Source organism: Jaculus jaculus, chromosome X (assembly GCF_020740685.1).
Source record: "Jaculus jaculus isolate mJacJac1 chromosome X, mJacJac1.mat.Y.cur, whole genome shotgun sequence".
Taxonomy (NCBI): Eukaryota; Metazoa; Chordata; class Mammalia; order Rodentia; family Dipodidae; genus Jaculus; species Jaculus jaculus.
The window spans coordinates 58,786,788-58,808,575 of record NC_059125.1 but is presented as its reverse complement, the minus strand read 5'-3'; the positions used below and the strand labels follow the sequence as shown (position 1 = coordinate 58,808,575).

Below are 21,788 nucleotides of genomic sequence, written 5' to 3'. Positions count from 1 at the left end.
AGACAATATAGCTTGAACAAGGGTCACAGTACTGGAGGTGATCAAAAGTGGAAAGCTAATAGGTTTATTTTGAAATTAAATAAATAATACTTACTGGTGAATTGAGTGTGGTTGGTGTGAATGGAGTCAGGACCTCAAGGCTTTCAGCTCTAGAAGTTAAAGCATTCTATTTTCCATTGAGATGAGGAATGTTGTGGTATAAAAATGGGAGTAGGAAAATTTTGGAGGTTGGTTTGAGACATACTGAATTAGAGAAACTTATCATACATATGAATTGAATTGTAAATTAGGTGGCTTTTTATTTAAGTCCAAAGTTTAGGGAAGAGGTACTGACTGGAGATAATTGTGAGGAAACGTTAACATAAAAATGTGACATTTATTCATTTATTCATTGCTATTCTATGGATAATGATATTGATAATGAATTTCTTATGTATATATACCATCATATTCTGATCATATCCATACCCCACTATATCATGCCTTTTACCAGCTTCTTATTGGAACTTACAACATGTAAAGCCACCTTTCTCAGGCTGAAGAGATGGCTCAGCGGTTAAGGCCCTTGCGTGCAGTTTCTAGTGAACTGGGTTCAATTCCCCAGTGCTCATATAAAGGCAGTTGTACAAGGTGGTGCATGTGTCTAGAGTTTTCTTGCAGTAGCTGTAGGTCCTGTCATGCTCATGTACTCACTCTTGCTTGCTCTCTCTCTCTCTCTCTCTCTCTCTCTCTCTCTCTCTCTCTCTCTTTCTCTCTCTCTTTCTTTCTCTCTCTCTCCCTCTTGCTTCCTCTTTCTCTCACCCTCTGTCAAGTAAATAAATAAACAAAAATTTAAAAATCAATTTTCTCATTGGCATTCATTTTATTTTCAGGGAAAAATCCCATAGAAGTCATGATTTCCTTTATACAATTAGAGTTCAAGTTTAAAAGCCCAAATTTCCCTCTAAACCTCACGTTGCTATTTAAAGTGCTGTAATAGTTTAATATTTGATTTAGTTAACAAGGCATAGTGACATTTCCCCTCATTTGAAATAATGGAAAAATTTATAATGCCATGTGGAGATATAAAGTAGAAGAGGATCCACTGTGTTATGTATAATTGAGTATGACTCTCCGCTGTACATTGTTCACAAACTTATATTCTGCAATATGATTGTATTTCTATTTCTGGTGAGCTTGACACAATTGCTTAACTAACTTTTTATATGCCTTATGTTCAAAATACCAGTGATATAATCTTAGTAGCTTTGTAGCTATGAATCCAGTTAAGAATACCTGGATTAGGTAAAAGTCTCCTCCTGCCAGGTGTACATAAAAATAATATGAATGTCTGCCTTTGCTTCAAGTAACTCAAATTCTGGAACTAATTAGCTATGGCTCTGATTCTAAGACCTTGTGGGAATAAATTACTGTTAAAGATTTCTGGATACTCCTCAAAACTCTAGGCTTAAGCCAAGAAAACTTCATAGAAATGGCCTGCTATTGGAAAAGCAAGACGAAAAGTGGAATATCCATTAGAATAGATGATTTACTTATTGTCTATGTCACTCCAATTTCCATGCATTTGTATCATATATCATTTGTGACTTTATATCATCCTTCCTTTTAATTTCCTTTTAATGGAATTTAATATAGAATTTAAATATATCTCTGGTGTTTTGATTTAGTTATAAATTTGTCAAGTATAAATTTGGAAGTATTTTTAGCCCAACTTTTCTCTATTATAACTCTCCTCCTTCTCTTAGTTCTTTAGTTCTAGTATTGGGGAAATATATGCAAATATACTACAATCTAAATTTTATTTTAATTTAAATATTTTCTGGTTTGTTTGGTTTTTTTTTTTTTCTTGTTTGTTTGCTTGTTTTTCACTTTTTCAAGGTAGGGTCTTACTCTATCCCAGGCTGACCTGAAATTCACTATGTAGTCTCAGGATGGCCTGAAACTCATAGTGATGCTCCTGCTTCTGTCTCCCAAGTGCTGGGATTAAAGGCATGTGGCACCACATCCAGCTTTTAATTTGGATATGTTATTATCCCTCAAGGTGACTTATTTACACTTTTTCTGTCTTGTAGGGGATTGTAAAAATTTGTAATGCACCTCACTGATGGTCATACATAATCCCAAAGTATCTAAAGTCTCAAATATGGTACAAGTTTATAATTTCCAAGATGTACAAAATAAATGATCTTCTTCAAGTGATAATTTAGAAACCTAAATTCTCTTTTTTATTTCTTTTTCATCTTTAATTTAGAGCATTCTTAATTATTGTGATAATGTGTATCAATGCAAAAATATACATGGTCATAGGTAGAAGAAAATTGAAGTAATGCCTGGATATAGTGAACACTTTTGCATTCTATTAGAGTTCAGTCTTCTAGTCACAATTAACTTCAAAAACATTTAAAATTAACTCTAGATGTGTACTCAGGAAGAAAATGGAACTTTTAGTGACTAGTTGTCTGAATTTTCCCACAGTGCTTAAATTTCTATTTCCAAAGAGGGTTTTTGTTAATCACTATTGCATTATTTTTGGAAGAATGAGATTGTTTTGGATTCTTTTGGATTTTTTAACATTTATTTTCAAAATATTAAGAAAAGATTTTTGCCAAAATGTTCAATAAAATACTTGCAAAATGATTTTTTTTTAAAAAGATCATTCACCATGATTTAGTGTGACTTTGTCCAGAAAGTCAGGGATAATTAAACATATGTTAATTGATAAACAGAAGTATCATATCAATAAACCTGAAAAAAATGGTATGATCTCTTAATAGATGCTAAACAGGACTTTGATAAAAGCATTCCTTCCTCATAAAACCATGGAGAAACTAGGGATAGAAGAAACCTATATCATCATAATAAGGGTTCTATATGAAAAGCCTATATCCAAAACCATGCTAAACAGAGAAAACCTGAAGCATTTCCATGGAGATCAGAAACAAGACAATTTTGTCCACTCTCATCACACCTTTTCAATATAGTGATTGATGTTTCAGAGCAAGAAAATAAGAGAAGAAAATAAAAGGGATACAAACATACAATGATGAAGTTAAATTATCCTTATGTGCTCAGGCTGCAGAGATAGTTTAGCAGTTAAGGCACTTGCATGCAAAGCCAAAGGACCCAGGTTTAATTCCCCAGTGTACATGTAAAGCCAGACTCACTAGGTGGTGCATGCAGCTAGAATTGATTTGCACACCTTTAATTTCAGCACTAGGAGGCAGAGGTAGGAGGATTGCTGTGAGTTTGAGTCCAGCCTGAGACTACTTAATGAATTCCAAGACAGCCTGGGCTAGAGGGAGACACTACCTTGAAACAAGAGGAAGAAAATCCTTCCAAAAATTCTGGCATTATAATGATAAAGTTAAAAGCAGTGTAAAGATATTTGTGAAAACCAAAATAGCCCTAAAAACACAACTGGAAAGAATACCTCAAACTGAACACAAATATGAGAATATTCCAAAGATGAAAGGAAAAATAATGCTATAACAGTAGTTAAGCAAAAGAGTGCTAAGAAAAACCAAACACTACAAAATTAACCCAATGATAGCATTTATATACACTTTCAAAAATAACTTAGAATATTAATTGTTTTAATTACCCAATTAGAAGAATTAGAAAATGAGATTTAGCTTTGTGCTGCCTCCAAGAAACACATCTCACAATGAAAGTTACACACCATCTTATAGTGAAAGGATTGAAAAAGCTATACCAAATGTGGTGGTTTGATTCAGATGACCCCAATAAGCTTAGGTGTTCTGAATGCTAAATCCTAAGTTGATGGCAACTTGGGAATTAAGGACTCTTGGAAGCACAGTATTGTTGGGGATGGATTTATGGGTGTTATAGCCAGCTTCCTCTTGCCATTGTTTGACACACTCTCCCATTGCTGTTGTACATCTGATTTTGTCCAGAATGTGACGTCCACCCTCTGCTTATGCTATCATTTTCCCCTGCTATCATGGAGCTTCCCCTCAAGTCTACAAGCCAAAATAAACCTTTTTTTTCCCACAAACTGCTATTGGTCAGTTGTTTTCTACCAACTGTGCAAACCTGGAGGCAACACCAAACAACTTGGAACCAGAAAACAAACAGGTGCCATTATTCCAATATCTGACAAAATAGACTTCAAACCAAAACTAAGCAACAGATAATAAAGCTAATCTCATATTCATCTAGGAAACAATCTATCAAGAGAACATTACAAATTTAAAAATATATGTACTTAATTCAACAGCACCCAATTCCACAAAATCTGTGTGGCTTTGGCCTTTTATAGCTGATTTAAAAAAAAAAAAAAAACTTTATTTTAAAATTTTCATTGCAGTTGCATTTATTTTTACTTAGTAAATCCACTGTTTACTTTTCCCAGGATTAAAAAAAAAAACAATTAAGATTCTAAAGAATTAAACAACAAAGGAATGTCAAGGGAAGGGCACAACTGTCCCATTCTTAAGGGTTTAATAGCTTATTCCAGTTTAATGTCTAGCTTCAAAACAAAATTAATTTTCTTCTTTGTAAATGAAATCATGTACAACTACCATCTGCATCTATGCATGTTATAACATTCACACATACAGCTTCATTTTAAGCTTGGTTAACAAATAAGTAACAGGAATGATGGCTAACCTTAATATGTAGTGTATACCTTACAGGAAATTTTTAACAATTCATAACACAGTAATAATGCCATTAATAGTGAAGTCCTCAATTTAGAATCTGGAACATTCTTCCATCAAGGGAGTAAGGGGAAATTCAGTCCAATGAGTCTGTCTCAATATCTTCATCTCTTGTTTGCTCCACTTGTATTCTCTTTTCAGTAACTGGATTAATGCTTTGAGCCCAAAATGAGATACATTTTTATTACTGTAGATTACATGTTGTTTGGTGTTCTGTCTCCATTTGTTCCTCCTGCTTGTGTTTTTGATCTGCTGTTTCTTTCTCATGCTGCTCTTTCAGCATATTCCTTCTGTGAGCAGTCTGAAAGTTTCTTCCACCCTTCCTCTTCTTTTCACCTTCTTGATCATCTCCTTCCTCTTCAGAACCAGAGGCTGATGCAACCCCAGTTTTAGGTAGTTTTCCTTTTTGATTCAACTTCTTTCTTCCCCTCTTTTTTATCTGGTTCTTTTCTTGGCTTATCCTCTTCCTTTTGGCCTTCCTCTTCCTTTTAAGTTGCTTTTCAGGTTGTTTTTCCTCTTGCCCCTTTTTCTTACTTTTATCTTCATCAGCAACCATGTCACTCTCTGAAGGGCAGGGCTGTTTTACTATTTTAGGTCTGCCTCTTGGGTTTGGAATCTTGACCTCCGTAGCTGCAGGTCGTCCTCTTTTAGGACTCACTTTCAGATTTACAGATGCTGTTGCTGCTGTTACCACTCCTGCTGCCTCAGTTTCTACTTGTTTTTCTGCCTGTCTCTTTCTTCCTCTTCGAGCAGCGTTTGGAGTAGTTATGTCAATTGCTTTTGTCACATCTTCATTGCTGGCTTTTTCTTCATGATCAGTATCTTCCTTTAAAATACAAGTTTCTTTTTCTTCCACTTCAACATCAGGTGATTCATTTGATTGTTTAGTTGATGTCTGTTGACTTGAAAATTTCACTTTTGATTTGTTATCTATCTCCCATAAACCTCCATTAAATCCTTTTCATTTATTTAGTTTGCCATACTTCTCCTTATTCTCTGAGTATGGAAATATATCCTTTAGTCCTAAAAAAGCAGTCTCATGAGTTCAAAATAATAATAATAATAATAATAATAATAATAATAATAATAAGGTGGGTAGCTTGTTTTTAGATGGCTTTATAGCTCCATCAGGAACTTCATCTACCCAAGCTGGTCAATGAGGGTAACCTTTCATCTTGGCGAAGATGAGGTCTCCAGGTTTGAAACTGTGAGACACTTTCTGGGGGCAAAGCCTAGGGTACTGAAGTCAGAAGGTGGTGAGCCTGGGTGGGAACCTAGAGGTGTGAGGGTGGATGGAAGCTCAGGATGGGGGGGGGCAAGGACAGATGCCTCGGGGCATTCAGACATGGCTGCTGGGAACTGTCAGAAGGACAGTAAGGGGAGGGGAGGGGAGGGGAGGAAAGGGGAGGGGAGAGAAAGGGAGGGCAGGATGTAGTCACCTCTAGCACCTCAGCCCCAGTGAGGCCTCCTCAGCCCCCTGGCCACCCTGGAGCTGACTTTCAAGAGAAATGTGGAAGGTTTTGAAACCTTGCCCTAAGAGATGACTTGCAGTGCTATAAGTACAGTTTGATGGACTATTATGGTCATTTGAAAGACCTGAATGCAGTAAGAACTATGGACTGTGAGGTTTGGCTTATGAGGGTGAGAAAGAGCTTTGCTTGGACTGGCCTAGAAGCAGTTTGTGTGAGAGGCTTGCTGTTATGTCCCTGTTCTGAGAACTTGTGCAGGGTTTCATTACATAGAAATGGACTGGGTGTACAGGGTGATGTGGCACAAAGAGAAATCTTTGGGATGAGATGTCTGCCTCTTCCGCTGCAATTGTATGAGAGATTACAACCTTTGAGATTGGGCCAGCAAACCTTCATTGGGACAACAGAAAGAATTCAGTCTTTTGAAGGAGCCTGAATACTGAGGAGTGTCCTGTTCTTCCAAGTTTGTATTATTCTCCCCTGGATTAACAAATTGGCACCCTACTTGGTAATATGGAGTATAAGAAATGCAGGAGGGGCTGGAGAGATGGCTTAGTGGTTAAACGCTTGCCTGTGAAGCCTAAAGATCCCAGTTCAAGGCTGGATTCCCCAGAACCCACATAAGCCAGATGCACAAGGGGGCACATGCGTCTGGGGTTTGTTTGCAGTGGCGGGAGGCCCTGGCATGCCCATTCTCCCCCCTCTCTCACTCTCTCTCTCTCTCTCTTTCTCTGTCTCTCTGTCTCTTCCCCCCTTTCTCTGTCTGTCACTCTCAAATAAATAAATAAACAAACAATTTTTTTAAATTTATAAAAAAAGAAATTCAAGAAAGAGAAGGTCATTGAATTTGCAACATGGTTTTGTGTTTTGAAAATGGCCATGGGCAGTGTCTAGCAGGTTTGCTGGATGCCTGCATGGAAATCCAATGGAGCTGTGAGGATTGACCATGGGTTGCAGTGGAGACCCAGTGGATATGCCAGGAACACAAGATGGCTGCTAACGAAATCTGCCAGTCCCGGATGCTTTCCAGGTCTATGAGTAGCCTAGCTGGAAGTGCAGAATTGGAACTCCAGAGACGTGCTGACTGTTAGAATTATCAGACTTGGAGATTTGTCACGGACTAGAGTTGTTGAACTTGGAGCTACAGAGTTTGGTGTTTGTCCTGTTTTTATTTTTATTATTTTTTTAAATCTTGTACTGGTTGAATATTTCTTTTCTATGCCCAATGTCATCTTTAGTAGTGTGAATGTTTATTCTGTGCAGTATTATAGCTCAGTTCAAAGACTTGGATTATGGAGATGTTTGAATATCATTCAGACTGATAAAACTATGGGAACTTTTAAAGATTGACTGAATGTGTTGTCTTTCGCATCATGGATGGATATCAGTTTATGGGGGCCAGATGTAGAATGTGGTGGTTTGATTCATGTGTCTCCCATAAACTTAGGTGTTCTGAATGCTAGGTCTCTAATTGATGGCAATTTGGAAATTAATGCCTCCCGGAAGCAGTGTATTGTTGGGGGTATGCTTAATAGTATTATAGCCATCTTCCCCATGCCAGTGTTTGGCACACTCTCCTATGGCTGTTGTCCACCTAATGTTAGTAAGGACATGACGTCCATCCTCTGCTCATGCCATCTTTTTCACCTGCCTTCTTGGAGCTTCCCCTAAAGTCTGTAAATAAAATAAACCTTTCTTCCCACAAGTTTGAGGCCACCCTGAGACTACAGACTGAATTCCAGGTCAGCCTGAGTTAGAATGAAACACTACCTCAAAAAAGAAAAGAAAAATAAAAAAGAAAACTAGCACAAAATAGACTTGTACAAAGATAAGTTTCCAAAGTGGAATATTTCTGAGTGTCAAATGCACTGCCCCTGTGGAAAAGCTGTGCTGGTATAAATACCAGATGAGTGAGTGATTGTTATGTACCCCTCCTTGATTTCTATCATAAACTCAAAGTTACATATGTAAGTGAAACTAGAGGGTAAATGATTGCAGAAAGTTAAATGAAAGGTGACATGTGTGTCCAAAGACATGTGGCACAAGCAATGACATGTGTTGATATAGTGGAAGGATACAAACATATAAAGGCTTGAGTAACAGGTTTGACTCTGGAACTGAAAGTGTTTAATTTTCAACTCCATGATACTCTCTAAGGGTTCTTTGAGAGCTATTATTTCATGAAAAATGGCTTATAGGATAAAAAATAGTCCTAGTGAATGTCCTAGCCAAAAGGTGGGAGACCTGTATTCTAATTCAAAGCCTACTAGTAACTTATTGTGTGGCTTTTGATAAGCATCTTTCCTCTCTGAGTTTCAGCACTACTCAGATTGAGCTAGTTGATTTAGTCTTCCAACTCTAGCATTGTAAATTTCCTACAGAACAGATGAGTTGTATTATTTCCTATTACTGCTATAATGCATTACAATAGATATAGTGGCTTTAAACAAGAAAAAATGTCTCATTATAGTTATACAAATCATGAGTCTGTCATAGATTTCACTGCATCCAGATCAAGATGTTTGTAGGACTCAGTTAATTTCTAGATATTCTAAGGGAGAATCTATTTCTTTACCTTTTCTCATTTCAAGAAGTGATCTATATTTCTTGGCTCATGTATCGTTCTTTCATCCACAAAGCCAGAGGTTTTTAAATCTTCAAAATTCTCCCCTCTGAATCCTTGGCACTTATGATTAAATTTAGACCACCCAAGAAATCCTGGAGATTGTGTCCATGAGATATACTTTATAAATTTTAGAAAGTGCCATTTGCTATGTAAGGTTACATATTCTTGGGTTCAGGAAACCAAACATTAGACATCCTTAGAGGATCATTATTTATCCAGCCACAACATGTTTATATAAGGAGATAGTACTCATGTCTTAGTATGAAAAGACTTACAGTGGTGACAGATGCTTATAAGCCCTTATGAGTGCAGAGAGTGATAGACTGATCAAAATACCAACATCCCCCTAAGCTGCAGTTATAAGTTTATCATGTCCAACATGTGGGACAAGACAGTTGTCAGCAATGGAATACCATATCAGGATTACTTTGTGCTGATTGGGATGTGGTATTCTAAGTGAGAGTAAAATATAAGATGGGATGTGTACAGAGGAACATGAGACAATGAATCAAATATTCAATATGATAATATGTGTGTGAAATTTACCCTAAGTAATACAATATTTAGAGGAAACTTGCTAGCACTCCCCAAGAATACAGAGAACCATAGCTTTGTGGTGTAATTTGAGATTAGATAATGTGATACCACCAGGATAACTCTTACTGCTTTGGTTATTTAGGATATTTTATTATTTTATGCTTTCATATGATTTTGTCTAAGCTCTGAGCTCTTTATAATCTCTTAGAATTGTCTGACCCCTTATGTGAGTGTGAATGTAAAGATGAACTTGTGGCTTGGGTTCTCATGCTTTGCTTTCCATGTGTACTGTGTGTGTTTTTCTCCAGAGCCTTTTCCCCTGAAGATTTCTCTATGGAGGATATTTTCTCCATTCTTTCTTCCCAATTTCCAGCCAGGAAAAGGGGTTAATTCCTTTTTTGGCTTGAATTTCTCAGCTAGATTTCCCCCTGGATCATAATTCTCCCTAAAATAAAACTCAGAATTCATAATTTACCCTTCTCAGAGACCTTTTTTTTTCAATTCTTTGCTAATTCACATTAGAACTGAAAAATTGGAGTTCACAGGCTGGGTATCTCCTGAATCTTTATAGAAATTAATCTCTCCCCATATCTAAAAATCCTTAATCATAATCTTTGCATTTTCAAATATTCTAGTATTATAAATATGCAGAAAAATCAGTATCAGCTACTATTTAGAACTGTCTGCTATATATTAAAATGATGAAAATTATTAAGAATTTGCTATATATGTATGTATATATATATATATATATATATATATATATATATATATATATATATATACATACATACATGTGTGTGTGTATAACCAACATATGTAGTCAATACATACATATATATCAAATTGTCACATTGTAATACCCAAAACTGCAGTACACAATGAAAATTCACTTTTCATAAAAAAGAAATGAAAAACCTCAACTGTAATATACTTTATAACTAATTTTATGAGATCAGTACTACCTACCCAGATTCTAAACCTGAAAAAAATAGGTTCTGTAGGAAAAAACAGACATATATTACTTGTGAATACAGAAATAAAAACAACCAATATAGCAATAAATCAAATCTAAGAATGTATAAAAACATTACCTATGATGATCAAGCAGTATTTAAGTCAGGAATGCAAGGTTGGTGTAATATCTGAAAATTAATCTAGCATATTGCAACAATATAATAGAAGAATAAAATAATTTTATCATCACAGTGGACACAAAAAAAATCACACAAAATTAAAATCGAACACACCTTGGTAATAAGAACACTCAACAAAGTAGAATAGAAGGTAATTACCTCAGTCTAATAAAAATATCTACAAAAAAGCCACAGCTAATAATATCCTTGATCCCATTCCATCCTACTCTCCCTTTTATTACCTTTGCCAAATCCCATTAATCCTCTGTATTTCACTACAAATCTAGAGTAAGAGGTAAAAGTCAGATCCTGAGACAGAACAATATTCACATCCAGTTTCAGAGTCTGTCCCAGATATTAGTTCAGAATAATCCTCAGAAAAAGGACTGGAAGAAGACTGCCCAGCACAAATGGACTGCCTTTTAAAAGCTCAGAAAGAAATGGGTAGATTCCACAGGGAGCTCAATCATCATGAGGTACATCTCTGAACATTTTCTATTGTTAAAATTGGTAGTTTACTATTGGGAATAGAACTTGGTACCCTGAACACTATGTGTAACACAGGAAAATGATACCTCAACCACACTATAACCTGCTCTGTCCAGAACATTCCAGACACTCCCACTGAAAGATGAAAGGTGATCAAAAATAATAAATTACTCATGGACAAGTTCCAATGCAAATACACAAATAACATAAAAAATAAGTATATTCATCTCCCCATAAAACTACCAATTCTGGAATATTGATCCCAAATGAAGAAGATCTATATCAAGTTCCAGACAAAAAAATTCAAAATGACAGTTATAAATAGGTCCAAGGAAATGGATGAGAATATAAATGTGCTGAACAAAATAAATTATTAAATAAATGCAGTGAAATGGAATTGTAAATACTGAAGAAAAGCAACCTGAAATCCTGGAGATGAAAATTTCAATAATTCCTATAGGTTTGTTGAGATTTTATGTGATGAGACATATTTGTTCTATTCCTAGGATATTCAAGGCTTTTATCCTGAAGGAATGTAGAATTTTGTCATAAGCTTTTTTTTTTTTTTGCATCTACTGAGATAATCATGTGATTTCTTCCCTTGAGTTTATTTATGTGATGTATTGCATTTATGTATTTTGTATGTTGAACCATCCCTGCATTATGAAATACTCAATTTGTGATGGTAGATCATTGTGTATTCTTGTATTGGGTTTGTAAGTATTGTGCTGAAAGTTTTTGTATCTATGTTTATCAGAAAGATTGACCTATAATTTTCTTTATTCTTGTATATTCATATTGTTTTAGTATAATAATACTTATTTCATTAAAAAAATAGTATGGTGGAGCTCTTTCATGACTTTTTGTGAAATGATTTGGGAAACATTTGTGTTAATTGTTATAGCAGACAGCTTCAGGTTCACTGAGATGAACTTCTATACCAAGCACAGTTATGGAGGAAAAGATGTATTGATGCTTACAGATCCAGGGGAGGTTCCATAATAGCAGAATAAGCTGGCCTTCTTTCACAGAACCAAGAGAGAGAGAAGCACAGGCTTAAAAGCTAAAAGCCACAGAACACTTCAGTAACTCCTGATAGGCACATTTTGTATATATTTAGTCTGGAATCTCAAGCCCATCACCACACCTTAAGATCTGACCAGTGACACCTCCTCCAGCCAGGTGGCTGCAGATACAAACTAATAAAACACTGAATATATTGGGGGTCATATATTCAAAGTACCATAATTGTCTTTGACTGTCTGGTCAAATTCAGCAGGGAACCTATTTGGGCATTTTTTTTTAAATTAATGCTTTAGTATCATTACTTGTGTTGTATCTGATTATTTTTCTAATGTTGGATTAATTTTTGTCACATACACCTACAAATTCATTTGTTTTTGATTTTCTAATTCAGTGAAATATAAGATTTAGTGTATATATTAAGAATGTTCTGCATTTTATTGGTATCTGTTGTAATGGCTTCCTTTTCATCTCAAATTTTATTAGCTTCTGTCTTATATCTCACTTTTTACTTTGTGTACTTTGTTGAACTGATTTGTTTTTGCAGAGAATGAGTCCTCAATTTTATTGATTGTTTTCCTTGTATTTTAATTCCCATTTCTTTAATCTTTGCCCTGATCTTAATTATTTCTTTTCACCTACTGATTTTGAATTTGTTTTGCTCTGAATTCTTAATGTAGACACATATATAGCTATAAATTTCCCTCTTAGAACTTCTTTTATTTTATTCCATAGATCATAGGTTTTGATACGTCATGTCTTCATTGTCAGTTAACTAGGAACTTTTTATTTCCTTCTTCATTTCTTTAATGACTCCATCACTTAATGTGTTGTTTCTTCTTCATGAGTGTCTGTGTGTTCCATAGCTTTGCTTGTTGTTGAGCTGAACTTTTATTCCACTCTTATTAGATAGCATACAATTAGTTATTTCAATTTTCCTATGATTAAGGCCTGTTTTGTGGTCTAAAATATGACCTACTTTAAAGAAAGTTCATATTTTCAAGAAAGTGGATCCTGTTTCCAAAGCAAGTGCTGCTGAGAATAATGTGTATTCTATGGGGGCTTGAATGAATCTTTTGTAAGTATCTGGTAACTCCATTTGATATGTGATTTCATTTAATTCAGATTTTTATCTGTTTATTTTTTACTACTAGGATGTTTCGTCAATTAGCAGGAGTAAGATCCTGAAGTCATACATTATTATTGTGTTTGTGTTAATCTGTCATTTTAGTATAAATAGTATTTTTTCATGTAATTGGGTGCACCCGTGTTTCATGCACATGTTAAGAATTGTCATGCTGGTGCTCATTTCTGGGACACATATACTAAAATTGGAATGATGCAGAGAAGATTAGAATTGTCATCTCTTCTTTATTATTATTTTATTAGCTATGGACATATTTAGAATGTAAACAGCACATGTTGGTACCATCCTTTCCCTCCTCCCTGCCCCTTTTCTGAAGGGGGCTTCCTCATTGGGGATGCAGGTCAAACCAATGGGGATTGTGAGTCATGCATTATCTGGGGGGGGGAGAGGAAATGTCTCTGTACAAAATGTTCCAAATTGCAGTTCTAACAATCTTTCCACCCCTTCTTCCACAAAGTTCCCTGAGCCATGCTGGGAGCATTTTAAGTCTATGTCAGTGATGGGCACTTAGTTGCATCTAAATGTCTGGTTTGGTAGGTGCTGAGTGTCCTTAGTTTCTATCTCCATCACCCTTGTGCTGACATCAGATTCACCAAGAAAGCAGCACTCTTGCTCACTTCCCCAATTCCTCTGTTCTTTCAGCTGGGGACAGGCTGGGCTGCAGGGTGTCATTTTTCTCCTCAGGTCTATCTCCCATGTGAAAAGGAGAAGAAGATGCTCCAAGGGAGAATGAAATATGCACGGGTTAAATGGGATTGCTATTATTAATTTAGACAGAATTAAAAGTGTATAGACCCCCTTATAGTCTGAGGTTAGTGGAAGCTTGAAAATGGAAAGCAGAATCATTATCTGCATATGATTCTGACTTGTTTCCCAGTTTCAGATATAGTTTCATTTCCACTGAGTAGATCTGTTAGCCAAACCAGAGCAGTTGGTTACCCACCTTGGCTGTGTGCACTATTGCACTTGTATGAGCATAATATCAGGTTGTTTGCTTCTGAGTCACTTAGATTTTGAGTTGCTTGAACAGATGTTGGCCACTTTCCCCCCAGTAGCTCATGTAGTGCCTTCCAGCAGTAGACAGGCTAATTGTCTGGGGACTGGCTCTCCTCTGGATTCCAATCAGGTTTCGCTATGATCCATGCCAACAACATATGGTGTTTTCAGCATTAGTGTCTTACATTAACCTCTGATGGGTCATCAAGTGCTCTTACAGAAGTCTGTCTTGTTTATTTTGGGAGATCTAGTAGGTCTCTGTGATCAACAGCTGATTGTAGATGTAGGTCACATCCTGATGCAGGGAATTACATGCCAGTGCCAAGGAAAAAGGAAAAAAAAAAAAAGACATAAGAAAAGAAATGAGAAATTTGAGGTTAGGTTTGGTCTCACCCTCTCTAGGGACTTTCGATTCAGGTGCTCCCCCTAAGGTCTTCTTGAGGGTTCCACCTTTTAGTCTGACTTTCAGGATATAGGAATCTGTGGTACCAGTTGAATTTAGGTTCAGTTTTGTGTCTTCCCCTAAAATTTTTCCCTTCCTCCAAGCCCTACCCACCCTATTGTCCAAGCCTTAAGATACTATTCAGCTATGTCAGCAACTTAGTCTGATCCAAGTTAGGAACTGCAAATGAGTGCGATCATGTGACAGTTGTCTTTTCATGATTGTGTGAGTTCACTTAGAATGATCTATTCCAAGTTAAAATAGTTTTCTACAAAGTTCAACATGTCATTTTTTTCGTAATGCTGAGTAGAATTTCATCATGTAGATATACATCTTGGTAATCCATTCATCCAATGATAGGCGCCTGGGTAGATTCCAGTTTTTAGCTATTATGAATTGAGCAGCTATAAACATGGTTGAGAAAATATCTCTGAGATTATATGTGGAACTTTTAGGGGGAAATGTCCAGTAAGGGAATAACTGTGTCCATTGGTAGTTCTATATGCATCCCTTTTAGGAGTCTCCATATAGATTACCACAGTGGTTATACCAGCTTACATTCCCACCAACAGTGAATGAGTGTTCCCATTTCCCCACAGCCTTGTCAACATTTGTTTTCATTTCATATTTTAATATTTGCTTTCCTTACTGGGGCAAGGTGGAAGTCCATAGTTGTTTCAATTTGCATTTCCCTAATGGTTAGGGATGTTGAACATTTACTTAACTGTGTGTTAGCCATTTGTAATTCTTCCTCTGAGGAACCCTATTTAGTTCTCTGCCCCACTTTTGGAGTGGGTTTTTTAAATTTTTTATTGTTTAATTTTTTGAGTTCTTTGTAGTTTCTAGACATTGGGCTTCTGTCAGTGGTATACATGACAAAGATTTTCTCCCATTCAGTGGGTAATCTGTTGGCTTTGCTTATGGTATGTTTGTCTATGCAAAAGCTTTTTAGCTTTGTGAGATCCCATGGTTGAGTGCCTGTTTAATTTCCTGAGCTATTGGGGATTTCCCAGTCTTCTATTATGGAGAGTGCCTCCTATTTTTAATTCCAGTAGTTGAAGATTTTCAGGTCTTATATTGAGGTCTTTAACCCATTTGGAATTTATTTTCATGTATGGTGAAATGAGTGGGTCTAATTTCATTTTTCTACATATGGTAATCCACTTTGTTAAACACCATTTGTAGAAGATGCTGTCTTTTCTCCAGTCTACGTTATTGGCACCTTTGCCAAAGATCAAGCAGTTTTAGTTGCTTTCCCTAAGGTCTGAGTCTTCAATTATGTTCCACTGGTCTATGCTTTATTCTAGTACCATGCTGTTTTGTCACTATGGCTTTGTAATATTGCTTTATATCAAGTATTTTGATTCCTTCAGAGGTGTTTCTTTTGCTGAGGATATGCTTGGAAACCCGAGGCCTTCTGCTTTTCCATATGAATTTTGAGATCAATTTTTCTATCTCTGTGAAGAATGATGCTGGTATTTTTATTGTTATTGTGTTAAATCTGTAAAACATTTTTGGTAGAATTGCCATTTTCACAATATTAATTCTACCTATCCAGGAGCATGGGAGGTCTTTCCATCTTCTCAAGACCTCCTCTATTTCTTTCTTTGGTGCTTTTATTTTTTCATTATGTAGGTATTTCATATCCTTGGTTAGGGTTATTCCAATTTAAATTTTTTTGTTGCTACTGAAAATGGGACAGCCTCACTGATTTCTTTCTCTGTATATTTGAACTGTCATAATCCAGGAAGTTACTTCAATTTTACTGACTTTATGAAAGCATACTTTATGGCCTAATATATGGTTAATTTTGGAGAAGGTTCCATGGGCTGCAGAGAAGAATGTGCTTTCTGTAGAGTTGGGTGGAAAGTTCTGTAGAAATCTGTTAGTTCTAGTTGATCTATGATGTTGTTGAGCTCTATTATTTCCCTGTTGACTTTCTGCTTGGATGATCTGTCTATTGATGATAGTGGAGTATTGAAGACTCTGATTATGATGGTGTTGGTGTTTATTTCTGTTTTGTTGTCACGTAGATTTTGTTTTATAAAATGTGGTGCGCCTGTGTTTGGTGAATATATACTTATGATTGTGATGAGCTCATGTTGAATCATTCCCTTGATAAGTGGGAAGTGGCCTTCTTTGTCCTTTTTGATTATTTTTGGATTGAAGTCTATTTTATCAGATATTAATACAGCAACACCCACTTGATTTTTATTTCCATTTGCTTGGAATATCCTTTTCCATCCTTTCACCCTGAGGAGGTATCTGTCTTTAATGGTGAGGTGGGTTTCTTAAAGAGAGCAGATAGAAGGGTCCAGTTGTTTGTTTTTTTTTTATCCATCCTGATGACCTGTGTCTTTTGACGGGGTGAGTTAAAACCATTAATATTTAAGGTTATACTGTAATGTTTGAATTAATCCCTGCCATGATGAGGTGTTTTATGGGGTTTGGTGCTTTCTAGTGTTATGTACTATTTTGAGCCTGGTCTAATTTTTGTTATCGGTGAACTTTTTGTTGTTGCATCTTGAAATGGGTTGTTTGACTGTTCTGTGTGGAATATTGGAATATGTTGGAATGTCATAAGCCAAATGTATGTCATTCTAGGATTTTTACATAAAAATCTACTTTATAATATTCCTATGTGAACTTGTCATCAGGTAAATTGTTTAAAAGTATTAAGTGACCAATAACATTGTCTACTTGGAAACTGTTAAACTACACCCCCCACACACACACAAAAATACTTCATTACTTTCGGATACTCACATGCTGTGAATGTTCCTTTGCTTTTCAAATTCCATTCTTTTTTTAAATATTTTTTGTTCATTTTTATTTATTTATTTGAGAGTGACAGACACAGAGAGAAAGACAGATAGAGGGAGAGAGAGAGAATGGGCACACCAGGGCTTCCAGCCACTGTAAACGAACTCCAGATGCATGCGCCCCCTTGTGTATCTGGCTAACGTGGGACCTGGGGAACCAAGCCTCAAACTGGGGTCCTTAGGCTTCACAGGCAAGCGCTTAACCGCTAAGCCATCTCTCCAGCCTTCAAATTCCATTCTTTGAAGATTGATGTGGTTAAAAATGACTTGAAGGAAAAGTTACAGGAGCAAGTCATCCCCAGTCTCCGAAAATGACTATGGCCTTTAAAATAACATTAGTGGGCACTGGAGAGATGGATTAGCGGTTAAGCACTTGCCTGTGAAGCCTAAGGACCCTGGTTCAAGGCTCAATTCCCCAGGACCCACGTTAGCCAGACGCACAAGGAGCAAATGCATCTGGAGGTCCTTTGCAGTGGCTAGATGCCCTGGCGTGCCCATTCTCTATCTATCTATTGGCCTCTTTCTCTCTCTGTCACTCTTAAATAAATAAATAAATAAATAAATAAATAAATAAATAAATAAAATAAATTAAAAACTTTAGAAAAAATAACATTAGTGGGACTGGAAAGATGGCTTAGTGGTTGAGGTGCTTCCCTGCAAAGCCTAACTACCAGAGTTTGATTTCCAAGTACCCATATAAAGCCAGATGCACAATGTAGCACATATATCTGGAGTTCATTTACAGAGGCTAGAGTCCCTGGCATACCCGTTCTCACTGTCTGTCTCTCCATTCTCTCTCTCTCTCTGCTTACAAATAAATAAATAAATTTTAAATGACACTAGTGCATATACCCTCTGTTGCACATATTTGTGCATATTGAATCAGATATCCAGAGGCCCCCAATACCTCATCACTGAAGCATACCAAAAATGAACCCAACATGGCTCAGGGAAATTTTGCAGTAGAGGGGACGGAAAGAACGTCAGAGCCACATGTTGGGTCATGATATGCAGAGATATTTATCCTACCCATAACTGTGGGCTAACTCCACAATCCATGACCCATATACCTCAACAAGGAGGGGCCTGGGGAAGGGGGCGGGACATGCATGAGCCTAAGAATGGTACCAAATTAACTGTATTCACTGAATACAAAACTAATTAATAAAATAAATAAATAAATAAATAAAAACTAAATATGTATAACAGAGACTGTGTCCTGGATTATTGCTAAGACCCAGTTTCTATCTATGCCTTGTCTATGGCTATTGTTTCTTCCCTAGACTGCTATCTAATCTAATTTTTTTCACAGTTTCTCCTTTGCATTGAAATGTAAGAGATCTTTCTAGAACACAGTGATACAGGCAGGTCAGAATCTTGTTTCCAATATAGCAGGCACTCCCTAAACTGAATTTCATGAGATTGTTATAGATAGCATCCAGTTTATTAAAAAAATGAAATCATGCATATATTTTAATATGATATTGGAAACAGTTTTCCAGTGGTTCCCATTAAAAATTGTAAAATATCTTTCAGAAATAAATTTGATAATGACCTGCAAATCTTGCTTATGACAATATTTCCTTTCCTGGATTTCCAGGGGGAATGTGTTATTGTTTAACAGTATAGTTGAGTATGGTGGAATACACCTGTTATTCTAGGGCATAGGAGACTAAAACAGGAGGAGTACATTCAAGACCAGCTTGGACTTCACAGTTAAACCATATCTGAAACAGACTAACTGATGCCTATCAGCAGATGATAATTCATCAAATATTTCCTGCATTCTTACCTTAATTTTGGTGCTGAGCTAGGTTTTCAAGAACATCTTATGTTATAAGAAACAGACTTTGCTGTCTAGATGTCAAATTTTCTAAACCTTCATTATTATAAACCATTCTTTATCAGGGGATATTTATTGTTTATGCCAATGCTTTTCTCTCCTATACTTTTAATCAAGTTTCTTGAATTTCAGTAGATTATACTAAATAGTAACTTCTCTAGAAATCAATTCAACAAGGAATTGGAAAACCCATTATTTATATAGACCCCTTGGAAAATTGACTAGGAAGGATAATGAATGCTTCTATGTATAGCATTAAAATAGTGAAAACAGAAATACTTTACCATATACTAACTACTGTAGAAAAAGAAATTCTGAAGGAGAAATGGATTTTAAAGTAGGCAATAGTCATTATCATGGAGTATATTCAGAACGTATAAAAAAGAAACATAGAGTAAGTTAGAAAAGTGAAACCATAAAAGCTTATATTCAAACCCAGGTTTCTGTCACCATTCCCTGTATGTCATTGTATAACACCCTTGATCCTTCTACCTTGTTTCTTATTATCATGATCACAGGCTTGAGATTCATCTTCGTAGGAGTTACAATGATAACTAATAAAACATAATCACTACCATTTATTAAGCATGTGTGAAACAGCCTGCAAACTCCACAGTTGTCTTATTGCCTACAGTTCACAGGAGGGAGCAGTATAACATTGTAAATCAAAATGGGCACCTACTTGTGGCTTGACACCAAAGATGAACTACCAGATCAGGGAATGGACCACTTAGAGCAACATAAGAACCAAGGAGCATCAGATGGCATCTATGAGAGGCTAGTGAAGTATATGTGTCCCAGTTATTTTTCTGGACTGCTTTTAAGTCCAACAGTTTCTTATAACCTTAGAGAGCAGATGGATTTCCTACCAACCTTATCTAGGAACTGAATAGGATCGATTTTAATTTTAAAGTGATAGATAACATTTACATACTGCTTGCCTGATATCAAACATTAATTTTAAGTTTCCCATATAAATGAGTTCACTTAATCTTTATATCAGCCTTACTATTCCACAATTTACAAATGAGAAAACTGAAGCTCAGAGAGGTGAACTTACTTGTTCAAGGTCACATAGCCAGTGAATATTAAAACGGGCATTTGAACACAGGAACTTAATTCTAGTGCCTAGCCTTTCATCACAAAACAAAATATTAAGAACAAACCACAATGATATAGCATCTAAATCAGATTGGCTATTTTCAATTCAAGCTCTGACATTTGTCAGCTGTGTAGAATGTTTGCCAATCTACTTCACTTGAGTTCACCATGCCTTGTTTTCCTCATCTGTGAAATTGATATAATAGCACCTGACTCAGATGCATGCTGGAAGAAGGTAATAGAATAAAGCATTGAAGTATGTCAATGGCTGTCTCAATAATTATCACTTATCTGAGCATATAGAGAAAGAAGAACAAAGAAAGAACTTTATGGGACTTGAGCATGATGTACACACCTATAATCTAAATATTTTGGAGGTAGAGGCAGGAGAATCAGGAATTCAAGGCCAGCCTTGAGTATATATCAAGTCTGAGGCCAGCCTGGGCAACATGAGACCTTGTGTCACAAAACTAAACAAGAAGAAGGAAATAAAGAAGAACTTTGTGGGATTTTTATATTTGACAATGTCAGAAAACCAGTAAAGAAGGGGGATATCATGTTATCACAAAAAGAAATAGAGAATTAGAAATGGTATCATCAGCCACAATACAGATCTGGCAATAGGCTATATTTTAAACCACATGCCCTACATACAGTGTTCCTGGGTTTATTCATACATCTTCTACTTTCACTACTTATTTTACATTGAGAAAGTTATTTAATCTTGGATCTACTTTAATGTCTTTATATGTAAATAGGTGATGTATACAAAAGTTATTATGAGGATTAAATGCATCAGCACATAAAAAATACTTGGAACAGAAATTGTTTCACACAAGAAGCACCCAATGGCCCCTGAGTAGTATTATTATTTGCATAATTATGAGAATAATTCTTTAAAGAAATTTGGAATCTAATTTCTGAATCTGATTTAGCCTACCAAATCACAGAGCCAGAGACCCAGAGGTCCCCAACACCTCAGCACTGAAGCAGACCAAAAATGAACCCAACATGGCTCAGGGAAATTTTGTGGAAGAGGGGGTGGAAAGAATGTCAGAGCCACATGTTGGGTCATGAAATGCAGAGACATTTATCTTACCCATAACTGTGGGCTAACTCCACAATGCATGACCCATATACCTTAACAAGGAAGGGCCAAGGGGAGGGGGCAGGTCACGGATGAGCCTAATAATGGTACTAAACTGACTGTATTTGCTAAATACAAAACAAATTAATAAATTTTTTTAAAAGAAATTTGGATGTGGAGGCAGGAAGATTGTGAATTTGATGTCATCCAGGTCTGCAAAGCAAGTTCTAGACCAGCCTGTACTATATAATGAGACTCTATCTCAAAAAAAAAAAAAAAAAAAAAAAAAAAAAAAAAAAAAAAAAAAAAAAACAAGGAAAAGAAAAGAGTTAGTATTAAGAGAAACCTACCTAGGGCTGGAGGGGTGGCTTATCAGTTAAAGCATTTGCCT

At 36.1% G+C, this 21,788-nt stretch overlaps 1 pseudogene; it reads right to left on the bottom strand.

Moving 5' to 3' along the window:
* Positions 1-4,677: 4,677 nt before the first annotated feature.
* LOC123456523 lies at positions 4,678-19,740 on the bottom strand (annotated as a pseudogene).
* Positions 19,741-21,788: the final 2,048 nt, after the last annotated feature.